General features: G+C 53.0%; 8 non-coding genes and 1 pseudogene across 8 annotated transcripts; 5 read left to right on the top strand and 4 right to left on the bottom strand.

The window, feature by feature from the left end:
* The first annotated feature begins 570 nt into the window (after nt 1–570).
* Nucleotides 571–689, top strand: LOC148678887 (5S ribosomal RNA). Its single transcript, XR_015940665.1, has one exon. It is a non-coding gene; the product is annotated as a 5S ribosomal RNA (ribosomal RNA).
* Nucleotides 690–2,083: 1,394 nt separating this feature from the next.
* On the bottom strand, nt 2,084–2,219 carry LOC148678886 (U1 spliceosomal RNA; annotated as a pseudogene).
* Nucleotides 2,220–9,218: 6,999 nt separating this feature from the next.
* LOC148678885 (5S ribosomal RNA) lies at nt 9,219–9,337 on the top strand. Its single transcript, XR_015940655.1, has one exon. It is a non-coding gene; the product is annotated as a 5S ribosomal RNA (ribosomal RNA).
* A 1,388-nt stretch (nt 9,338–10,725) lies between these two features.
* Nucleotides 10,726–10,889, bottom strand: LOC148678884 (U1 spliceosomal RNA). The gene has a single exon (XR_015940200.1). It is a non-coding gene; the product is annotated as a U1 spliceosomal RNA (small nuclear RNA).
* Nucleotides 10,890–12,722: 1,833 nt separating this feature from the next.
* Nucleotides 12,723–12,841, top strand: LOC148678883 (5S ribosomal RNA). Its single transcript, XR_015940645.1, has one exon. It is a non-coding gene; the product is annotated as a 5S ribosomal RNA (ribosomal RNA).
* Nucleotides 12,842–14,229: 1,388 nt separating this feature from the next.
* Nucleotides 14,230–14,393, bottom strand: LOC148678882 (U1 spliceosomal RNA). The gene has a single exon (XR_015940806.1). It is a non-coding gene; the product is annotated as a U1 spliceosomal RNA (small nuclear RNA).
* A 1,833-nt stretch (nt 14,394–16,226) lies between these two features.
* On the top strand, nt 16,227–16,345 carry LOC148678881 (5S ribosomal RNA). The gene has a single exon (XR_015940634.1). It is a non-coding gene; the product is annotated as a 5S ribosomal RNA (ribosomal RNA).
* A 1,388-nt stretch (nt 16,346–17,733) lies between these two features.
* On the bottom strand, nt 17,734–17,897 carry LOC148678880 (U1 spliceosomal RNA). Its single transcript, XR_015940803.1, has one exon. It is a non-coding gene; the product is annotated as a U1 spliceosomal RNA (small nuclear RNA).
* A 1,833-nt stretch (nt 17,898–19,730) lies between these two features.
* LOC148678879 (5S ribosomal RNA) lies at nt 19,731–19,849 on the top strand. The gene has a single exon (XR_015940612.1). It is a non-coding gene; the product is annotated as a 5S ribosomal RNA (ribosomal RNA).
* Nucleotides 19,850–20,887: the final 1,038 nt, after the last annotated feature.

The raw sequence follows: 20,887 nt of genomic DNA, 5'->3' as shown, positions 1-20,887 counted from the left end.
ACGATCAATGACGAGGCCCCCCTGTCCCGCGAAATTGTACTCGTCTCCTGGCCGCTGGCTGGGGCCGTGAGATTTAGTACTCGCGCAAGAGACCGGGGGCAGAGCGCGAACGCGGTCCCCCGCCCCCCCACAAAGTGCGCGCTCCGGGTTCCCTCGCGGGGCCCTGCAACACAGCGGAAGGGCAGCGAGAAGGAGCCTCTTGCTCTGACGCCGCAAGGCCACAAGAGGGCGGAGGCGCCGAGCGCTTTATGTGCTGAAATAAACACGCGACAGCCCCGAAATGTTTGCAGTGTGCTGTGCACTGGAGGTTTTTGTCTGGTGAAGACTTGCCTGGTGCTCCTCCGTGCAGTTTATTTGTCCTGCTCCAGTGCGGGGCAAGAGCAGGGCCAGGCAACTGAAGGGAGCACGGGAGCACGGGAGCACAGTCGCCAACATCCAGGCACGCAATGCGATTTGGAAAGCAGCTCCTTTCCAAAGAGTTGCACACGAACGATCCTTGAGTCCCGCTCGGGGGGCCCGGAGCCCCCGCCACACACAGCTTCAAGTAGCGAGTCAGGCGCCGTTGCTTTCGCTTACGGCCACACCACCCTGAACACGCCCGATCTCGTCTGATCTCGGAAGCTAAGCAGGGTCGGGCCTGGTTAGTACTTGGATGGGAGACCGCCTGGGAATACCAGGTGCTGTAAGCTTTTGCTCTCTCGGCCAGCAGGGGTCGCCGTTGGTGCCGTAGGCTTTGGGAGGAAAAACCCTCGACTATGGACATTTATTTCCCGGGGTGCTCACGAAAAGACCAAACATTTCAATCTGCCCACTTTTGTTTCATCCAGCAACACTGACTGGCAAACGGTATCGCGACGGTCGTCCATTTTTAAGGCATGCCAGTTCAGAAAGAGAAGCTCCCTCACATCCCTTCAGATGCACAAGAAACATGGATCAATCTGCTCATCGCTAAAGTGGCTCTTTGAATGGCATGCGTGTGATTCATATGAAAAAAAAACGGCTGTAAAACGAATATCGAAGCTGCCTCTAAATCTGCAATTGAAGGTCAGTCAATAAACAACTCGTTTTGCGTACAAATATACATACATTCATTTATAACCGATTTCGTTCATTGAGCACGGATACAACAGAGGTACAGCCATTCACTATTTGACATTCCTGCACTGATACAGAACCCAACAATCAGAAAACTGGTGAACTGTCTTTAGCATTAGCATACAGTACCGAGGCCCCCATGACCAAATCAAGGCTAACCTCGATCAGCATCCTAAACCATGCAAACTACAGCAAAAAGACTCGCTTTGAAAAGGGAATTCATGTCCAGGAGGAGTAGTGTAATTAGCTTGAAATGCTTCCATGGACCTATAACTAAGAAAAAAAGAGAAATAGTGGCATCCACTCCTTTCGAATTGTGGTCCTGCTTCGGGGTACATTGTTCTACTCCTACTTCATGCACTTCAAGTTGACCATCACACCTTGATCTTTTGGTTGGATTAGCAATGTGTTGCATGCTGGTAAGAACTCGGTTTCAATGCTGGGGTAAAATGACTCATGAAGAGCTTTTGGTGTTGGATTTTGTTCTTAAGATATACAGTATTTATCTCTCTCTATATATATATTATATTATGAGTGCAGGACGTAAGGTAGTCAGGTTACATTGCACTACAAACTGGTACACACACACACACACACACGGGCAACAGACTGAACTACAAAGTCAAACTGATGGAGTGTGAGAAAAACAATAAAGGATTACTGTCCCAGGACAGAGAGCGGGAGAAAGCAAAAGTCAGCCAGACCACCAGGGTCAGACAAGCTGAAAGATCACAATTGAAGTACCTTGTGACGAGGTGAACATTTAACGTGTATAAGCACAAGATTGTTTTTTGTGGTTATACAAATAGCGTTATGGCTGTAGCGGGTTGAAAAGGAGACAACGTTATCAGGCGGTGCTCGCGAAAAAGCCCAGGGCGTTTCTGTAGTAACCCCCACCGCTGAAGCCGCTTCATCGGCACCCAGCACAGCTCCCCAGCAGACGGCAAAGCCGCCCGCACTGCCGCATCTGTTCTTGGACCAAGCACATCAGGGGAGAGCGCGAACGCAGTCCCCCACTACCAGAAATTATGCAGTCGAGATTCCCACATTTGGGGAATTCGCAGGGGTCAGCACAGCCGGAGTGCAATGGCCGAGCCTCGCCCTGGGTGAACCGATTCGATTTTTAAGAACTTTATTTTCTTTTCACAAAAAAATACAGGAAATCACAAATCAGAAAGCTTTACATTAATATACATACTTAAAACAGTATATATGATCACATCTCATTACATTTTGACACGGAACCAGTTACATAGCAACAATTTTCTTTTTTTCTGGTGCAAATCACATTCTTTATTTAAACATGATAATGTTTTTCACAGTTTCTTGAGATACTGTCCAATGCCCTCTATTTCCCACAGATTTTCTGCTTCCTCCCTCCCTTCTCTCCACAGATCTCTGAGGTAATAGTTCTCTCGGGTGATGAACAGGGCCAGGCTACCTGCTGCCTTGACTGGGACCTCGATGCCTTTGAACAGCCCCATGTTCCTCACTCTCCACAGGGCGTCTTTCCCACTGTTCACCACGGCCCAGATCCTGTCAAACACGTCAGGAGGAAGCTTGACAGGAGAGATGCCGTATATGATGAAAGCAGCGGTCAGGGTAAATTGGGGCGAGAGAGCCTGCAACCAATCTTCAAACTGTGCCCAGAAGGCCTTAGCAAAAAAGCAGGACCACAGGAGGTGGGTCACAGTCTCCTCCTCGCCGCAGCCCACCCTAACGCAGCGAGGGCTGGGGGTGAGGCCCCTACGGTACAAGAAAGTTCGTACCGGTAAGCACTGGTGGACGACACTCCAGGCTAAATCTCTGTGAATGTTGCACAGAAATTTAGAGGATGTGTGTTTCCACACCTTCCTTGTTTGGGCTGATGTTAAAATGCCCACAGGGGTCTGCCTATTGTTCTGGGGTGCTACGAAATCTTCCAGTTTTTGGACGCTGACATCTCGGAGGGGAATATGGCCAATTGGGTGAGATCTTAGAAAACTTTTAACTGTCCCATAAATTGCAGGGCATGTGTCAGAGAGTGGGACGTCCAGCTTGGGTCTGACACCCCACACTCTGAACACCTCCCTACCTACCCAGAGCCTGGAAAAATAAGTCCAGGTACGCGCTGCAGGTGCTGTTGCAAAGCCTCTCAGCACAGAGGCCAGGAAAATGCACAGCAGCTTCGTAGCAATATCTGGGACAGACTTCCCCCCTGAGGGTAGCGGCCTGTACATTATTTCCCTTCTGAGTCTTTCCTGCTTCCCACCCCATAGAAATTGAAACATCAATCTCCTCAGCACCGCCGCAACACGGTGTGGGATTGGGAAGGTAGAAGCCAGAAAATTCAAGACAGGCAAGAGCTCGGCTTTGATGACCAGCACCTTCCCTGTCATGGTGAGGTCTCGGTCCTTCCATTGCATCAGTTTTTTGTTTAAGATTGGCAATTTGTTCTGCCAATTTACTGTTCCCATCTCTTCTCCAAAATACACCCCCAGGACCTTAATTCTCTTCTCTTGCAGCCTGAGATCATGTCCTTCTTTTGGCTCCCTCCAGTTCTGATAAAAAATCTCACTCTTAGATGTGTTAATTTTTGCGGAGGAAGCCAAAGAGAACCGATCACAGCACTGCAGAGCTCTGCTAATTGAGGCATTGTCAGAGAGGAGCAGGGTGACGTCATCCATGTATAGAGATGTCTTTACCTCTCCTCCCCCACTTCCAGGCACTGGTATCCCATTAATGGCCTGATCCTGGCGCAAGGCACAGGCTAAGGGCTCCATAGCCAAAACGAATAACAAGGGGGATAATGGGCAGCCCTGCCTCACCCCTGAACAGACTTCAAAGGTGCGTGATCTATTGCCATTAACCATGACTCTGCTGTTGCTACCTGTGTACAGCAGGTTAATCCACTTTCTCATGATGGGGCCAAACTTCATGTGCTCAAGTACCGATGTTAAGTACTGCCGGTTTAGGCGGTCAAAGGCCTTTTCTAGGTCTACACCTAAAATGCACAGAGGGAGGGAGCGATCCTCAGAGTACAGACAGACATCCCTCAACAAGGCCAGGTTGTCGCTCATCAGGCGTCCTGCTATCCCACATGTCTGTTCTTTCCCTACCAGTGAGGCCACTACATTTTGTAGGCGCAGGAAAAGGGCTTTGGACAGGATCTTAGTGTCCACGCCTAACAGGCTGAGGGGTCTCCAGTTCTTTATGTCATTTTTTGCTCCTTTCTTAAACAAGAGAGAGATAGTGCCTTCTCTTAAGGAGTCAGGCAGCAATTCTGTCTTGTAGCTTTCCTCGAATAGGAGCAGTAGCGGATCCTGAAGCAGATCCCAAAAGGTGCAATAAAATTCTTTAGGGAGCCCGTCAGCACCCGGAGTTTTCCCCTTCTGTAAGCTCTCCATAGCCTGTCTCAGCTCTTCTACTGTCAAATCCCTCTCAAGTACTTCCCTATCTTCTTCACTCAAAATGTTTTCTAGCTTTGAGGTAAAAAAATGAATATCTTCATCCTTTACCTCTGTAGAGCTGTACAGTCTTGAGTAGAAGGCCTCGGTGCAGGAGAGGATAGCACTCGGCTCTGTTCTCTCTCGTCCCTCCTCATCAACTACACTTTCCATGACAGTCTTGGAGCCTACCACTTTCCTGAAAAAGAAGCGAGTACACTTCTCATTTTCTTCCAAGAACTGCACTCTGCTTCTTAACAGCACTCCTCGACTACTTTCTTCGGCTATGCTCCGGATGTCCTTTTTTAAAAGGGCGATATCCTCGAGCACATCGAAGCCACTGTGCAGCATCGTGTAGAGACGCTGCAGCTGCCTCTGTTTCCTGGCTAGCACTCCTCTCCGTCTGGCAGCAGCCTTCCTTCCCTCAGCCATGAAAAAGGCCTTTGTCCTCACCTTCACCTCCTCCCACCACTCTCCTACTGACCCGTACAGACACTGCAAGGACAGCCACTGTGATAGTTTCTCCTTGTAGCGGGATACTACCCCCTCGTTCTCTAGCAGCTTTGTGTTGAGTTTCCAGAGGCCTGGGCCAAAGACAGTCCCGCCCTGGAGTTCCACTCTACACCCTAAAGCCTGATGATCTGAGAAGAAGACAGGCTGAAGAGTGACCCCAACAACTTTCACTCTCTCTGAGACAAAGCAATAGTCAATTCTGGAGCTGCTATTCCTCCCTGACCATGTATATCCTGCTGTTGTGGGATATATACATCTATATGTGTCTGAGAGTTTAAAGTCTTGAACTAAGTTTTGCAGGGCCAGTGAGCTGGAATCCAATTTTATCGGCGAGCTAGACTGCCTGTCTGTGTGCTCTAAGATACAATTAAAATCCCCTCCCACTATCACGTCTGTGCTGCATAACAATAGGGGGGAGAGTGCCTTGAGTAGCTCCACCCTTCCTCCTACGTCAGTAGGGCAATACACATTGATTAGCCGCAGGTTAACGGTCCCCCATTCCACATCCACACACAGCAACCTGCCATCTATGACCCGCTGAATACTTTTCAATTTGAATGCCCATCCTTTGAAAAGAATGGCCACGCCAGAGGCTCTGTTGTTATTGTCCCCTGACCAAACAGAAGGCCCTTTATCCCACCTATCTTCAAAACTTTTATACCTCTCTTGATAGGCTAAAGCACACTCCTGCAACATCAACACATCTCCCTCTCTCTGCTGGAGGTAATCAAAGACAGACTGGCATTTAACTCTGTCATTGATACCTCTTGTGTTAAGAGAAATTATGTTAAGAGCCATATTACATAAGAAAGTGGAACCGGTCTTTACAAAACACATTTCTCTTCGGTCTCACCTGTTACCTTTTTCTTTTTCTTTTTCTTCTTACCAATTTCCTGCCAGCCATCCTCTGAATGAGCCTTCATCAGGGTGGCAGCAGTAAAAGCGTTCACAGAGTCCATTTCAAGGAAGGGGGTAGAGGGAGGGGTGGAGAGGTTCCAGCTGTCCCCATCGCCATGCTCTCCTTCCTCCTCGCTCGGGGAGAAAACAGAGTCATTTTTTCTTTTCCTCAAGTCCAGCTCCTGGGAGCACTGAGGGGAAAGGGGTGCAGCCGATGCACCAGTCTCCTCTTCCCCCTCACCCACCAGCTGCTGCAGATCCTCCGTGATGGACTGGATGGAGGAGAGGAGGGCATCTGTAGCACTTGCAGAGTCTGAGAAAAGCAGCTCCGCTGAATCCTGGGTATCCTCGCTGGACCCGCTCCACCGGGGGGCCCCACACTGGCCCTCGTTCTGAGGAGCAGGAGTGGGGGAGGGGTCCTCGCTGTTCTCGGGGGTTTTCAAACCCTCGTGCTTGTCTGGTGCAGTCTGCGGTTGTGGGGGCGTAGTGGATTTCTCTTCCACCAGCCCCGGAGCCACAGCAGGACTGATCCTGGCTGGAGGCTGAGAGTCTTTGTCCAACAAGGGTTCTTTGTTTGACTTGTTGTTTGCTTTGGATTTTCGGGCCGGTTTGGCTGAAACAAGCACTGCCTCATCCTTTCTCATTTTGAGTTTATTGGCGTAGGCGTGAGGGCAGTTCTTAAAAACGTGTCCTTCCGAGCCACATAAATTGCACTTTGGCAGCATTGAACAGTCAGAGGCTAAATGTCCCTGTTTGCCACAGGTCTTGCAGCATTTCACAGTGCAGGACGATGCCAGGTGTCCCACAGCACCACAGCGCCGACACACCTTTGGTTGTCCCACATAAAACACATAGCCATTGCAGGCGCCCAGCCGGATTGTAGAGGGCAGGTGCCTTAAGCCTCCATTTACGCTGTCCGGTAGCAAGCGAACCTCGAATTTCCTTGCTCCTGTTTTTATACCATCAACATCTCTAACCTCAGTTCCATGGTGGACGGTGCAGTACTGGTTAAGCCAGGTGTGAATGTCCTCCGTCTTTGCCAGTTCCGAGAACATAACAACATGCACCGTTTTCCTCTCTCTCTGTGTCAGAGGCTGCAAGTTGATCTTCTCAAGTGCAGGAACTTTGCCTCTTTTTGCCTCAAACACATCCACGCATTGTTCAAACAGAGGATAGGTAGCAAATACAACCTCAAATGCTTTCTGACCTGGGAGAGCGAAGATGAAATCCAAGTGCCGAGGTTCAAAGCCAAGTTCCTTCTGTAACACTTTTCTGCTGAACTGCATACGATCCATGAAGAGGTCATCCAAGAGCTCAAAACGTACAGCATTCTTACGGGATCCAAAGGTTGCCATTTCAAAAACCGCAAATCGAACACTGCTTCCAACAAAAGAAAAACAATCCAACTACTCCACCTACAGGCTGATCAAGGTATCTCCCCTGCCAGGTAAGTATGAGTTGTACAGGCCCCTGCAAGCGGGCCGCACTCACAGCACAGTACTCGCAGCCTAGGCCAGCTCCTCGCCCCGCACGCCACCGCCTCCTGCTGGGCCCACTCTTTCGCACACTCACACGCCACACTAACACTCAAAAGCGAGGGCAAAGCGAGAAAACGAGCGCGTCGTTTCCTACACATCTGCAGTCGCCATTTCGCATCCGCAGCATGTCCCGGGATGCAATTCGGCCTCATTTACATATCACCAGGCCGGCAGATCGCCACGCAAGCTCGCGACGTGCGCCTGCCACACACCGAACAAACCTTTTCAGCAATTTCCAAAAAAAACGAGCCTGCTCGCCTCCGTCTCTTACCTGCTCTCCAGAGCCTGCTGCCTTCTGTGCTTTTCTCTCGGCACCGCTGCAGCGCACACAACTCCTGCAGCGGGAGGGGGGGAGAAAGTTCCCGCGCTCCGCCGCAGGGAAGGCTCGCTCCGAGCGCACACGTCCTTTCGATGCCAGTCCAACAAGTGCTCCGCGTTAGCAGCGTCGGGGCTCCGGCGTGTCGCACCTCACCTCACCTCACCTCACCTCACCTCGCACTGCCCCCTCCTTGAATGTCTGGCGCTGGGCATGCCCCGCTCTCCTCCGCCTTATCTTATCGCGTGTGAGCACCGACAATGGCCACAATGCCGGGGAATGGCACCTGTAAAGTGTTAATTGGGGCACAGGAACAGCCCGTCTCGTCTCGGGGGGGCCGGCTTCAGAGACAATACAGCAAACACAGCGGGGCGGGGGAAGAAGACGACACCACACATGCGGGTACAATCAGCTCCGGCGGGAACGAGTCATTTGTCGGTCTTTTCAAGAGCCGAGAGCCGAGCAATCCTTCACTTGTATCGTTTCTCCCCGGTGACTAGGTCTCGCCCTGCGACTCTCGACTGGGCTCACCCCCGGCAGCCCAGCAGGTGTGAGCCTGGCCGGCACCCGGACGGGAGCTTCCCCCCCGGGAAAGCTCAGGCTGCTGCTGCTCCTGCAAGAGGTGTGACTGGGACCAGTAGGGAGCGCTCACCCTGCGGGCTGTGTGGCCCTCTTATGCCCCAGCCTCCTGATGGCGACACTCTGCTGCACAAACAGGCGCCGTCCTTCGGGGGGAGGCGTCAAACCGAGGTGTCCTGACCCTCCTTGGCCGTTCCAAATCCCAGGGCGTCTCTCTCGAGAAGGAGTCACGGCGGTGTGTCACCCATCAGTCGGGGTCTCCTCCTGATCCCCGTCTCACCTGTAACGATCAATGACGAGGCCCCCCTGTCCCGCGAAATTGTACTCGTCTCCTGGCCGCTGGCTGGGGCCGTGAGATTTAGTACTCGCGCAAGAGACCGGGGGCAGAGCGCGAACGCGGTCCCCCGCCCCCCCACAAAGTGCGCGCTCCGGGTTCCCTCGCGGGGCCCTGCAACACAGCGGAAGGGCAGCGAGAAGGAGCCTCTTGCTCTGACGCCGCAAGGCCACAAGAGGGCGGAGGCGCCGAGCGCTTTATGTGCTGAAATAAACACGCGACAGCCCCGAAATGTTTGCAGTGTGCTGTGCACTGGAGGTTTTTGTCTGGTGAAGACTTGCCTGGTGCTCCTCCGTGCAGTTTATTTGTCCTGCTCCAGTGCGGGGCAAGAGCAGGGCCAGGCAACTGAAGGGAGCACGGGAGCACGGGAGCACAGTCGCCAACATCCAGGCACGCAATGCGATTTGGAAAGCAGCTCCTTTCCAAAGAGTTGCACACGAACGATCCTTGAGTCCCGCTCGGGGGGCCCGGAGCCCCCGCCACACACAGCTTCAAGTAGCGAGTCAGGCGCCGTTGCTTTCGCTTACGGCCACACCACCCTGAACACGCCCGATCTCGTCTGATCTCGGAAGCTAAGCAGGGTCGGGCCTGGTTAGTACTTGGATGGGAGACCGCCTGGGAATACCAGGTGCTGTAAGCTTTTGCTCTCTCGGCCAGCAGGGGTCGCCGTTGGTGCCGTAGGCTTTGGGAGGAAAAACCCTCGACTATGGACATTTATTTCCCGGGGTGCTCACGAAAAGACCAAACATTTCAATCTGCCCACTTTTGTTTCATCCAGCAACACTGACTGGCAAACGGTATCGCGACGGTCGTCCATTTTTAAGGCATGCCAGTTCAGAAAGAGAAGCTCCCTCACATCCCTTCAGATGCACAAGAAACATGGATCAATCTGCTCATCGCTAAAGTGGCTCTTTGAATGGCATGCGTGTGATTCATATGAAAAAAAAACGGCTGTAAAACGAATATCGAAGCTGCCTCTAAATCTGCAATTGAAGGTCAGTCAATAAACAACTCGTTTTGCGTACAAATATACATACATTCATTTATAACCGATTTCGTTCATTGAGCACGGATACAACAGAGGTACAGCCATTCACTATTTGACATTCCTGCACTGATACAGAACCCAACAATCAGAAAACTGGTGAACTGTCTTTAGCATTAGCATACAGTACCGAGGCCCCCATGACCAAATCAAGGCTAACCTCGATCAGCATCCTAAACCATGCAAACTACAGCAAAAAGACTCGCTTTGAAAAGGGAATTCATGTCCAGGAGGAGTAGTGTAATTAGCTTGAAATGCTTCCATGGACCTATAACTAAGAAAAAAAGAGAAATAGTGGCATCCACTCCTTTCGAATTGTGGTCCTGCTTCGGGGTACATTGTTCTACTCCTACTTCATGCACTTCAAGTTGACCATCACACCTTGATCTTTTGGTTGGATTAGCAATGTGTTGCATGCTGGTAAGAACTCGGTTTCAATGCTGGGGTAAAATGACTCATGAAGAGCTTTTGGTGTTGGATTTTGTTCTTAAGATATACAGTATTTATCTCTCTCTCTATATATATTATATTATGAGTGCAGGACGTAAGGTAGTCAGGTTACATTGCACTACAAACTGGTACACACACACACACGGGCAACAGACTGAACTACAAAGTCAAACTGATGGAGTGTGAGAAAAACAATAAAGGATTACTGTCCCAGGACAGAGAGCGGGAGAAAGCAAAAGTCAGCCAGACCACCAGGGTCAGACAAGCTGAAAGATCACAATTGAAGTACCTTGTGACGAGGTGAACATTTAACGTGTATAAGCACAAGATTGTTTTTTGTGGTTATACAAATAGCGTTATGGCTGTAGCGGGTTGAAAAGGAGACAACGTTATCAGGCGGTGCTCGCGAAAAAGCCCAGGGCGTTTCTGTAGTAACCCCCACCGCTGAAGCCGCTTCATCGGCACCCAGCACAGCTCCCCAGCAGACGGCAAAGCCGCCCGCACTGCCGCATCTGTTCTTGGACCAAACACATCAGGAGAGAGCGCGAACGCAGTCCCCCACTACCAGAAATTATGCAGTCGAGATTCCCACATTTGGGGAATTCGCAGGGGTCAGCACAGCCGGAGTGCAATGGCCGAGCCTCGCCCTGGGTGAACCTCCTTCTTGATCAAGGTATCTCCCCTGCCAGGTAAGTATGAGTTGTACAGGCCCCTGCAAGCGGGCCGCACTCACAGCACAGTACTCGCAGCCTAGGCCAGCTCCTCGCCCCGCACGCCACCGCCTCCTGCTGGGCCCACTCTTTCGCACACTCACACGCCACACTAACACTCAAAAGCGAGGGCAAAGCGAGAAAACGAGCGCGTCGTTTCCTACACATCTGCAGTCGCCATTTCGCATCCGCAGCATGTCCCGGGATGCAATTCGGCCTCATTTACATATCACCAGGCCGGCAGATCGCCACGCAAGCTCGCGACGTGCGCCTGCCACACACCGAACAAACCTTTTCAGCAATTTCCAAAAAAAACGAGCCTGCTCGCCTCCGTCTCTTACCTGCTCTCCAGAGCCTGCTGCCTTCTGTGCTTTTCTCTCGGCACCGCTGCAGCGCACACAACTCCTGCAGCGGGAGGGGGGGAGAAAGTTCCCGCGCTCCGCCGCAGGGAAGGCTCGCTCCGAGCGCACACGTCCTTTCGATGCCAGTCCAACAAGTGCTCCGCGTTAGCAGCGTCGGGGCTCCGGCGTGTCGCGTCGCACCTCACCTCACCTCACCTCACCTCGCACTGCCCCCTCCTTGAATGTCTGGCGCTGGGCATGCCCCGCTCTCCTCCGCCTTATCTTATCGCGTGTGAGCACCGACAATGGCCACAATGCCGGGGAATGGCACCTGTAAAGTGTTAATTGGGGCACAGGAACAGCCCGTCTCGTCTCGGGGGGGCCGGCTTCAGAGACAATACAGCAAACACAGCGGGGCGGGGGAAGAAGACGACACCACACATGCGGGTACAATCAGCTCCGGCGGGAACGAGTCATTTGTCGGTCTTTTCAAGAGCCGAGAGCCGAGCAATCCTTCACTTGTATCGTTTCTCCCCGGTGACTAGGTCTCGCCCTGCGACTCTCGACTGGGCTCACCCCCGGCAGCCCAGCAGGTGTGAGCCTGGCCGGCACCCGGACGGGAGCTTCCCCCCCGGGAAAGCTCAGGCTGCTGCTGCTCCTGCAAGAGGTGTGACTGGGACCAGTAGGGAGCGCTCACCCTGCGGGCTGTGTGGCCCTCTTATGCCCCAGCCTCCTGATGGCGACACTCTGCTGCACAAACAGGCGCCGTCCTTCGGGGGGAGGCGTCAAACCGAGGTGTCCTGACCCTCCTTGGCCGTTCCAAATCCCAGGGCGTCTCTCTCGAGAAGGAGTCACGGCGGTGTGTCACCCATCAGTCGGGGTCTCCTCCTGATCCCCGTCTCACCTGTAACGATCAATGACGAGGCCCCCCTGTCCCGCGAAATTGTACTCGTCTCCTGGCCGCTGGCTGGGGCCGTGAGATTTAGTACTCGCGCAAGAGACCGGGGGCAGAGCGCGAACGCGGTCCCCCGCCCCCCCACAAAGTGCGCGCTCCGGGTTCCCTCGCGGGGCCCTGCAACACAGCGGAAGGGCAGCGAGAAGGAGCCTCTTGCTCTGACGCCGCAAGGCCACAAGAGGGCGGAGGCGCCGAGCGCTTTATGTGCTGAAATAAACACGCGACAGCCCCGAAATGTTTGCAGTGTGCTGTGCACTGGAGGTTTTTGTCTGGTGAAGACTTGCCTGGTGCTCCTCCGTGCAGTTTATTTGTCCTGCTCCAGTGCGGGGCAAGAGCAGGGCCAGGCAACTGAAGGGAGCACGGGAGCACGGGAGCACAGTCGCCAACATCCAGGCACGCAATGCGATTTGGAAAGCAGCTCCTTTCCAAAGAGTTGCACACGAACGATCCTTGAGTCCCGCTCGGGGGGCCCGGAGCCCCCGCCACACACAGCTTCAAGTAGCGAGTCAGGCGCCGTTGCTTTCGCTTACGGCCACACCACCCTGAACACGCCCGATCTCGTCTGATCTCGGAAGCTAAGCAGGGTCGGGCCTGGTTAGTACTTGGATGGGAGACCGCCTGGGAATACCAGGTGCTGTAAGCTTTTGCTCTCTCGGCCAGCAGGGGTCGCCGTTGGTGCCGTAGGCTTTGGGAGGAAAAACCCTCGACTATGGACATTTATTTCCCGGGGTGCTCACGAAAAGACCAAACATTTCAATCTGCCCACTTTTGTTTCATCCAGCAACACTGACTGGCAAACGGTATCGCGACGGTCGTCCATTTTTAAGGCATGCCAGTTCAGAAAGAGAAGCTCCCTCACATCCCTTCAGATGCACAAGAAACATGGATCAATCTGCTCATCGCTAAAGTGGCTCTTTGAATGGCATGCGTGTGATTCATATGAAAAAAAAACGGCTGTAAAACGAATATCGAAGCTGCCTCTAAATCTGCAATTGAAGGTCAGTCAATAAACAACTCGTTTTGCGTACAAATATACATACATTCATTTATAACCGATTTCGTTCATTGAGCACGGATACAACAGAGGTACAGCCATTCACTATTTGACATTCCTGCACTGATACAGAACCCAACAATCAGAAAACTGGTGAACTGTCTTTAGCATTAGCATACAGTACCGAGGCCCCCATGACCAAATCAAGGCTAACCTCGATCAGCATCCTAAACCATGCAAACTACAGCAAAAAGACTCGCTTTGAAAAGGGAATTCATGTCCAGGAGGAGTAGTGTAATTAGCTTGAAATGCTTCCATGGACCTATAACTAAGAAAAAAAGAGAAATAGTGGCATCCACTCCTTTCGAATTGTGGTCCTGCTTCGGGGTACATTGTTCTACTCCTACTTCATGCACTTCAAGTTGACCATCACACCTTGATCTTTTGGTTGGATTAGCAATGTGTTGCATGCTGGTAAGAACTCGGTTTCAATGCTGGGGTAAAATGACTCATGAAGAGCTTTTGGTGTTGGATTTTGTTCTTAAGATATACAGTATTTATCTCTCTCTCTATATATATTATATTATGAGTGCAGGACGTAAGGTAGTCAGGTTACATTGCACTACAAACTGGTACACACACACACACGGGCAACAGACTGAACTACAAAGTCAAACTGATGGAGTGTGAGAAAAACAATAAAGGATTACTGTCCCAGGACAGAGAGCGGGAGAAAGCAAAAGTCAGCCAGACCACCAGGGTCAGACAAGCTGAAAGATCACAATTGAAGTACCTTGTCACGAGGTGAACATTTAACGTGTATAAGCACAAGATTGTTTTTTGTGGTTATACAAATAGCGTTATGGCTGTAGCGGGTTGAAAAGGAGACAACGTTATCAGGCGGTGCTCGCGAAAAAGCCCAGGGCGTTTCTGTAGTAACCCCCACCGCTGAAGCCGCTTCATCGGCACCCAGCACAGCTCCCCAGCAGACGGCAAAGCCGCCCGCACTGCCGCATCTGTTCTTGGACCAAACACATCAGGGGAGAGCGCGAACGCAGTCCCCCACTACCAGAAATTATGCAGTCGAGATTCCCACATTTGGGGAATTCGCAGGGGTCAGCACAGCCGGAGTGCAATGGCCGAGCCTCGCCCTGGGTGAACCTCCTTCTTGATCAAGGTATCTCCCCTGCCAGGTAAGTATGAGTTGTACAGGCCCCTGCAAGCGGGCCGCACTCACAGCACAGTACTCGCAGCCTAGGCCAGCTCCTCGCCCCGCACGCCACCGCCTCCTGCTGGGCCCACTCTTTCGCACACTCACACGCCACACTAACACTCAAAAGCGAGGGCAAAGCGAGAAAACGAGCGCGTCGTTTCCTACACATCTGCAGTCGCCATTTCGCATCCGCAGCATGTCCCGGGATGCAATTCGGCCTCATTTACATATCACCAGGCCGGCAGATCGCCACGCAAGCTCGCGACGTGCGCCTGCCACACACCGAACAAACCTTTTCAGCAATTTCCAAAAAAAACGAGCCTGCTCGCCTCCGTCTCTTACCTGCTCTCCAGAGCCTGCTGCCTTCTGTGCTTTTCTCTCGGCACCGCTGCAGCGCACACAACTCCTGCAGCGGGAGGGGGGGAGAAAGTTCCCGCGCTCCGCCGCAGGGAAGGCTCGCTCCGAGCGCACACGTCCTTTCGATGCCAGTCCAACAAGTGCTCCGCGTTAGCAGCGTCGGGGCTCCGGCGTGTCGCACCTCACCTCACCTCACCTCACCTCACCTCGCACTGCCCCCTCCTTGAATGTCTGGCGCTGGGCATGCCCCGCTCTCCTCCGCCTTATCTTATCGCGTGTGAGCACCGACAATGGCCACAATGCCGGGGAATGGCACCTGTAAAGTGTTAATTGGGGCACAGGAACAGCCCGTCTCGTCTCGGGGGGGCCGGCTTCAGAGACAATACAGCAAACACAGCGGGGCGGGGGAAGAAGACGACACCACACATGCGGGTACAATCAGCTCCGGCGGGAACGAGTCATTTGTCGGTCTTTTCAAGAGCCGAGAGCCGAGCAATCCTTCACTTGTATCGTTTCTCCCCGGTGACTAGGTCTCGCCCTGCGACTCTCGACTGGGCTCACCCCCGGCAGCCCAGCAGGTGTGAGCCTGGCCGGCACCCGGACGGGAGCTTCCCCCCCGGGAAAGCTCAGGCTGCTGCTGCTCCTGCAAGAGGTGTGACTGGGACCAGTAGGGAGCGCTCACCCTGCGGGCTGTGTGGCCCTCTTATGCCCCAGCCTCCTGATGGCGACACTCTGCTGCACAAACAGGCGCCGTCCTTCGGGGGGAGGCGTCAAACCGAGGTGTCCTGACCCTCCTTGGCCGTTCCAAATCCCAGGGCGTCTCTCTCGAGAAGGAGTCACGGCGGTGTGTCACCCATCAGTCGGGGTCTCCTCCTGATCCCCGTCTCACCTGTAACGATCAATGACGAGGCCCCCCTGTCCCGCGAAATTGTACTCGTCTCCTGGCCGCTGGCTGGGGCCGTGAGATTTAGTACTCGCGCAAGAGACCGGGGGCAGAGCGCGAACGCGGTCCCCCGCCCCCCCACAAAGTGCGCGCTCCGGGTTCCCTCGCGGGGCCCTGCAACACAGCGGAAGGGCAGCGAGAAGGAGCCTCTTGCTCTGACGCCGCAAGGCCACAAGAGGGCGGAGGCGCCGAGCGCTTTATGTGCTGAAATAAACACGCGACAGCCCCGAAATGTTTGCAGTGTGCTGTGCACTGGAGGTTTTTGTCTGGTGAAGACTTGCCTGGTGCTCCTCCGTGCAGTTTATTTGTCCTGCTCCAGTGCGGGGCAAGAGCAGGGCCAGGCAACTGAAGGGAGCACGGGAGCACGGGAGCACAGTCGCCAACATCCAGGCACGCAATGCGATTTGGAAAGCAGCTCCTTTCCAAAGAGTTGCACACGAACGATCCTTGAGTCCCGCTCGGGGGGCCCGGAGCCCCCGCCACACACAGCTTCAAGTAGCGAGTCAGGCGCCGTTGCTTTCGCTTACGGCCACACCACCCTGAACACGCCCGATCTCGTCTGATCTCGGAAGCTAAGCAGGGTCGGGCCTGGTTAGTACTTGGATGGGAGACCGCCTGGGAATACCAGGTGCTGTAAGCTTTTGCTCTCTCGGCCAGCAGGGGTCGCCGTTGGTGCCGTAGGCTTTGGGAGGAAAAACCCTCGACTATGGACATTTATTTCCCGGGGTGCTCACGAAAAGACCAAACATTTCAATCTGCCCACTTTTGTTTCATCCAGCAACACTGACTGGCAAACGGTATCGCGACGGTCGTCCATTTTTAAGGCATGCCAGTTCAGAAAGAGAAGCTCCCTCACATCCCTTCAGATGCACAAGAAACATGGATCAATCTGCTCATCGCTAAAGTGGCTCTTTGAATGGCATGCGTGTGATTCATATGAAAAAAAAACGGCTGTAAAACGAATATCGAAGCTGCCTCTAAATCTGCAATTGAAGGTCAGTCAATAAACAACTCGTTTTGCGTACAAATATACATACATTCATTTATAACCGATTTCGTTCATTGAGCACGGATACAACAGAGGTACAGCCATTCACTATTTGACATTCCTGCACTGATACAGAACCCAACAATCAGAAAACTGGTGAACTGTCTTTAGCATTAGCATACAGTACCGAGGCCCCCATGACCAAATCAAGGCTAACCTCGATCAGCATCCTAAACCATGCAAACTACAGCAAAAAGACTCGCTTTGAAAAGGGAATTCATGTCCAGGAGGAGTAGTGTAATTAGCTTGAAATGCTTCCATGGACCTATAACTAAGAAAAAAAGAGAAATAGTGGCATCCACTCCTTTCGAATTGTGGTCCTGCTTCGGGGTACATTGTTCTACTCCTACTTCATGCACTTCAAGTTGACCATCACACCTTGATCTTTTGGTTGGATTAGCAATGTGTTGCATGCTGGTAAGAACTCGGTTTCAATGCTGGGGTAAAATGACTCATGAAGAGCTTTTGGTGTTGGATTTTGTTCTTAAGATATACAGTATTTATCTCTCTCTCTATATATATTATATTATGAGTGCAGGACGTAAGGTAGTCAGGTTACATTGCACTACAAACTGGTACACACACACACACGGGCAACAGACTGAACTACAAAGTCAAACTGATGGAGTGTGAGAAAAACAATAAAGGATTACTGTCCCAGGACAGAGAGCGGGAGAAAGCAAAAGTCAGCCAGACCACCAGGGTCAGACAAGCTGAAAGATCACAATTGAAGTACCTTGTGACGAGGTGAACATTTAACGTGTATAAGCACAAGATTGTTTTTTGTGGTTATACAAATAGCGTTATGGCTGTAGCGGGTTGAAAAGGAGACAACGTTATCAGGCGGTGCTCGCGAAAAAGCCCAGGGCGTTTCTGTAGTAACCCCCACCGCTGAAGCCGCTTCATCGGCACCCAGCACAGCTCCCCAGCAGACGGCAAAGCCGCCCGCACTGCCGCATCTGTTCTTGGACCAAACACATCAGGGGAGAGCGCGAACGCAGTCCCCCACTACCAGAAATTATGCAGTCGAGATTCCCACATTTGGGGAATTCGCAGGGGTCAGCACAGCCGGAGTGCAATGGCCGAGCCTCGCCCTGGGTGAACCTCCTTCTTGATCAAGGTATCTCCCCTGCCAGGTAAGTATGAGTTGTACAGGCCCCTGCAAGCGGGCCGCACTCACAGCACAGTACTCGCAGCCTAGGCCAGCTCCTCGCCCCGCACGCCACCGCCTCCTGCTGGGCCCACTCTTTCGCACACTCACACGCCACACTAACACTCAAAAGCGAGGGCAAAGCGAGAAAACGAGCGCGTCGTTTCCTACACATCTGCAGTCGCCATTTCGCATCCGCAGCATGTCCCGGGATGCAATTCGGCCTCATTTACATATCACCAGGCCGGCAGATCGCCACGCAAGCTCGCGACGTGCGCCTGCCACACACCGAACAAACCTTTTCAGCAATTTCCAAAAAAAACGAGCCTGCTCGCCTCCGTCTCTTACCTGCTCTCCAGAGCCTGCTGCCTTCTGTGCTTTTCTCTCGGCACCGCTGCAGCGCACACAACTCCTGCAGCGGGAGGGGGGGAGAAAGTTCCCGCGCTCCGCCGCAGGGAAGGCTCGCTCCGAGCGCACACGTCCTTTCGATGCCAGTCCAACAAGTGCTCCGCGTTAGCAGCGTCGGGGCTCCGGCGTGTCGCGTCGCACCTCACCTCACCTCACCTCACCTCGCACTGCCCCCTCCTTGAATGTCTGGCGCTGGGCATGCCCCGCTCTCCTCCGCCTTATCTTATCGCGTGTGAGCACCGACAATGGCCACAATGCCGGGGAATGGCACCTGTAAAGTGTTAATTGGGGCACAGGAACAGCCCGTCTCGTCTCGGGGGGGCCGGCTTCAGAGACAATACAGCAAACACAGCGGGGCGGGGGAAGAAGACGACACCACACATGCGGGTACAATCAGCTCCGGCGGGAACGAGTCATTTGTCGGTCTTTTCAAGAGCCGAGAGCCGAGCAATCCTTCACTTGTATCGTTTCTCCCCGGTGACTAGGTCTCGCCCTGCGACTCTCGACTGGGCTCACCCCCGGCAGCCCAGCAGGTGTGAGCCTGGCCGGCACCCGGACGGGAGCTTCCCCCCCGGGAAAGCTCAGGCTGCTGCTGCTCCTGCAAGAGGTGTGACTGGGACCAGTAGGGAGCGCTCACCCTGCGGGCTGTGTGGCCCTCTTATGCCCCAGCCTCCTGATGGCGACACTCTGCTGCACAAACAGGCGCCGTCCTTCGGGGGGAGGCGTCAAACCGAGGTGTCCTGACCCTCCTTGGCCGTTCCAAATCCCAGGGCGTCTCTCTCGAGAAGGAGTCACGGCGGTGTGTCACCCATCAGTCGGGGTCTCCTCCTGATCCCCGTCTCACCTGTAACGATCAATGACGAGGCCCCCCTGTCCCGCGAAATTGTACTCGTCTCCTGGCCGCTGGCTGGGGCCGTGAGATTTAGTACTCGCGCAAGAGACCGGGGGCAGAGCGCGAACGCGGTCCCCCGCCCCCCCACAAAGTGCGCGCTCCGGGTTCCCTCGCGGGGCCCTGCAACACAGCGGAAGGGCAGCGAGAAGGAGCCTCTTGCTCTGACGCCGCAAGGCCACAAGAGGGCGGAGGCGCCGAGCGCTTTATGTGCTGAAATAAACACGCGACAGCCCCGAAATGTTTGCAGTGTGCTGTGCACTGGAGGTTTTTGTCTGGTGAAGACTTGCCTGGTGCTCCTCCGTGCAGTTTATTTGTCCTGCTCCAGTGCGGGGCAAGAGCAGGGCCAGGCAACTGAAGGGAGCACGGGAGCACGGGAGCACAGTCGCCAACATCCAGGCACGCAATGCGATTTGGAAAGCAGCTCCTTTCCAAAGAGTTGCACACGAACGATCCTTGAGTCCCGCTCGGGGGGCCCGGAGCCCCCGCCACACACAGCTTCAAGTAGCGAGTCAGGCGCCGTTGCTTTCGCTTACGGCCACACCACCCTGAACACGCCCGATCTCGTCTGATCTCGGAAGCTAAGCAGGGTCGGGCCTGGTTAGTACTTGGATGGGAGACCGCCTGGGAATACCAGGTGCTGTAAGCTTTTGCTCTCTCGGCCAGCAGGGGTCGCCGTTGGTGCCGTAGGCTTTGGGAGGAAAAACCCTCGACTATGGACATTTATTTCCCGGGGTGCTCACGAAAAGACCAAACATTTCAATCTGCCCACTTTTGTTTCATCCAGCAACACTGACTGGCAAACGGTATCGCGACGGTCGTCCATTTTTAAGGCATGCCAGTTCAGAAAGAGAAGCTCCCTCACATCCCTTCAGATGCACAAGAAACATGGATCAATCTGCTCATCGCTAAAGTGGCTCTTTGAATGGCATGCGTGTGATTCATATGAAAAAAAAACGGCTGTAAAACGAATATCGAAGCTGCCTCTAAATCTGCAATTGAAGGTCAGTCAATAAACAACTCGTTTTGCGTACAAATATACATACATTCATTTATAACCGATTTCGTTCATTGAGCACGGATACAACAGAGGTACAGCCATTCACTATTTGACATTCCTGCACTGATACAGAACCCAACAATCAGAAAACTGGTGAACTGTCTTTAGCATTAGCATACAGTACCGAGGCCCCCATGACCAAATCAAGGCTAACCTCGATCAGCATCCTAAACCATGCAAACTACAGCAAAAAGACTCGCTTTGAAAAGGGAATTCATGTCCAGGAGGAGTAGTGTAATTAGCTTGAAATGCTTCCATGGACCTATAACTAAGAAAAAAAGAGAAATAGTGGCATCCACTCCTTTCGAATTGTGGTCCTGCTTCGGGGTACATTGTTCTACTCCTACTTCATGCACTTCAAGTTGACCATCACACCTTGATCTTTTGGTTGGATTAGCAATGTGTTGCATGCTGGTAAGAACTCGGTTTCAATGCTGGGGTAAAATGACTCATGAAGAGCTTTTGGTGTTGGATTTTGTTCTTAAGATATACAGTATTTATCTCTCTCTCTATATATATTATATTATGAGTGCAGGACGTAAGGTAGTCAGGTTACATTGCACTACAAACTGGTACACACACACACACGGGCAACAGACTGAACTACAAAGTCAAACTGATGGAGTG

Source organism: Lepisosteus platostomus, chromosome 1, assembly GCF_059453375.1.
Source record: "Lepisosteus platostomus isolate fLepPlt1 chromosome 1, fLepPlt1.hap1, whole genome shotgun sequence".
Lineage (NCBI taxonomy): Eukaryota > Metazoa > Chordata > Actinopteri > Semionotiformes > Lepisosteidae > Lepisosteus > Lepisosteus platostomus.
Note: the sequence above shows the minus strand (reverse complement) of the source record. Positions and strands in the feature narration are given on the sequence as shown.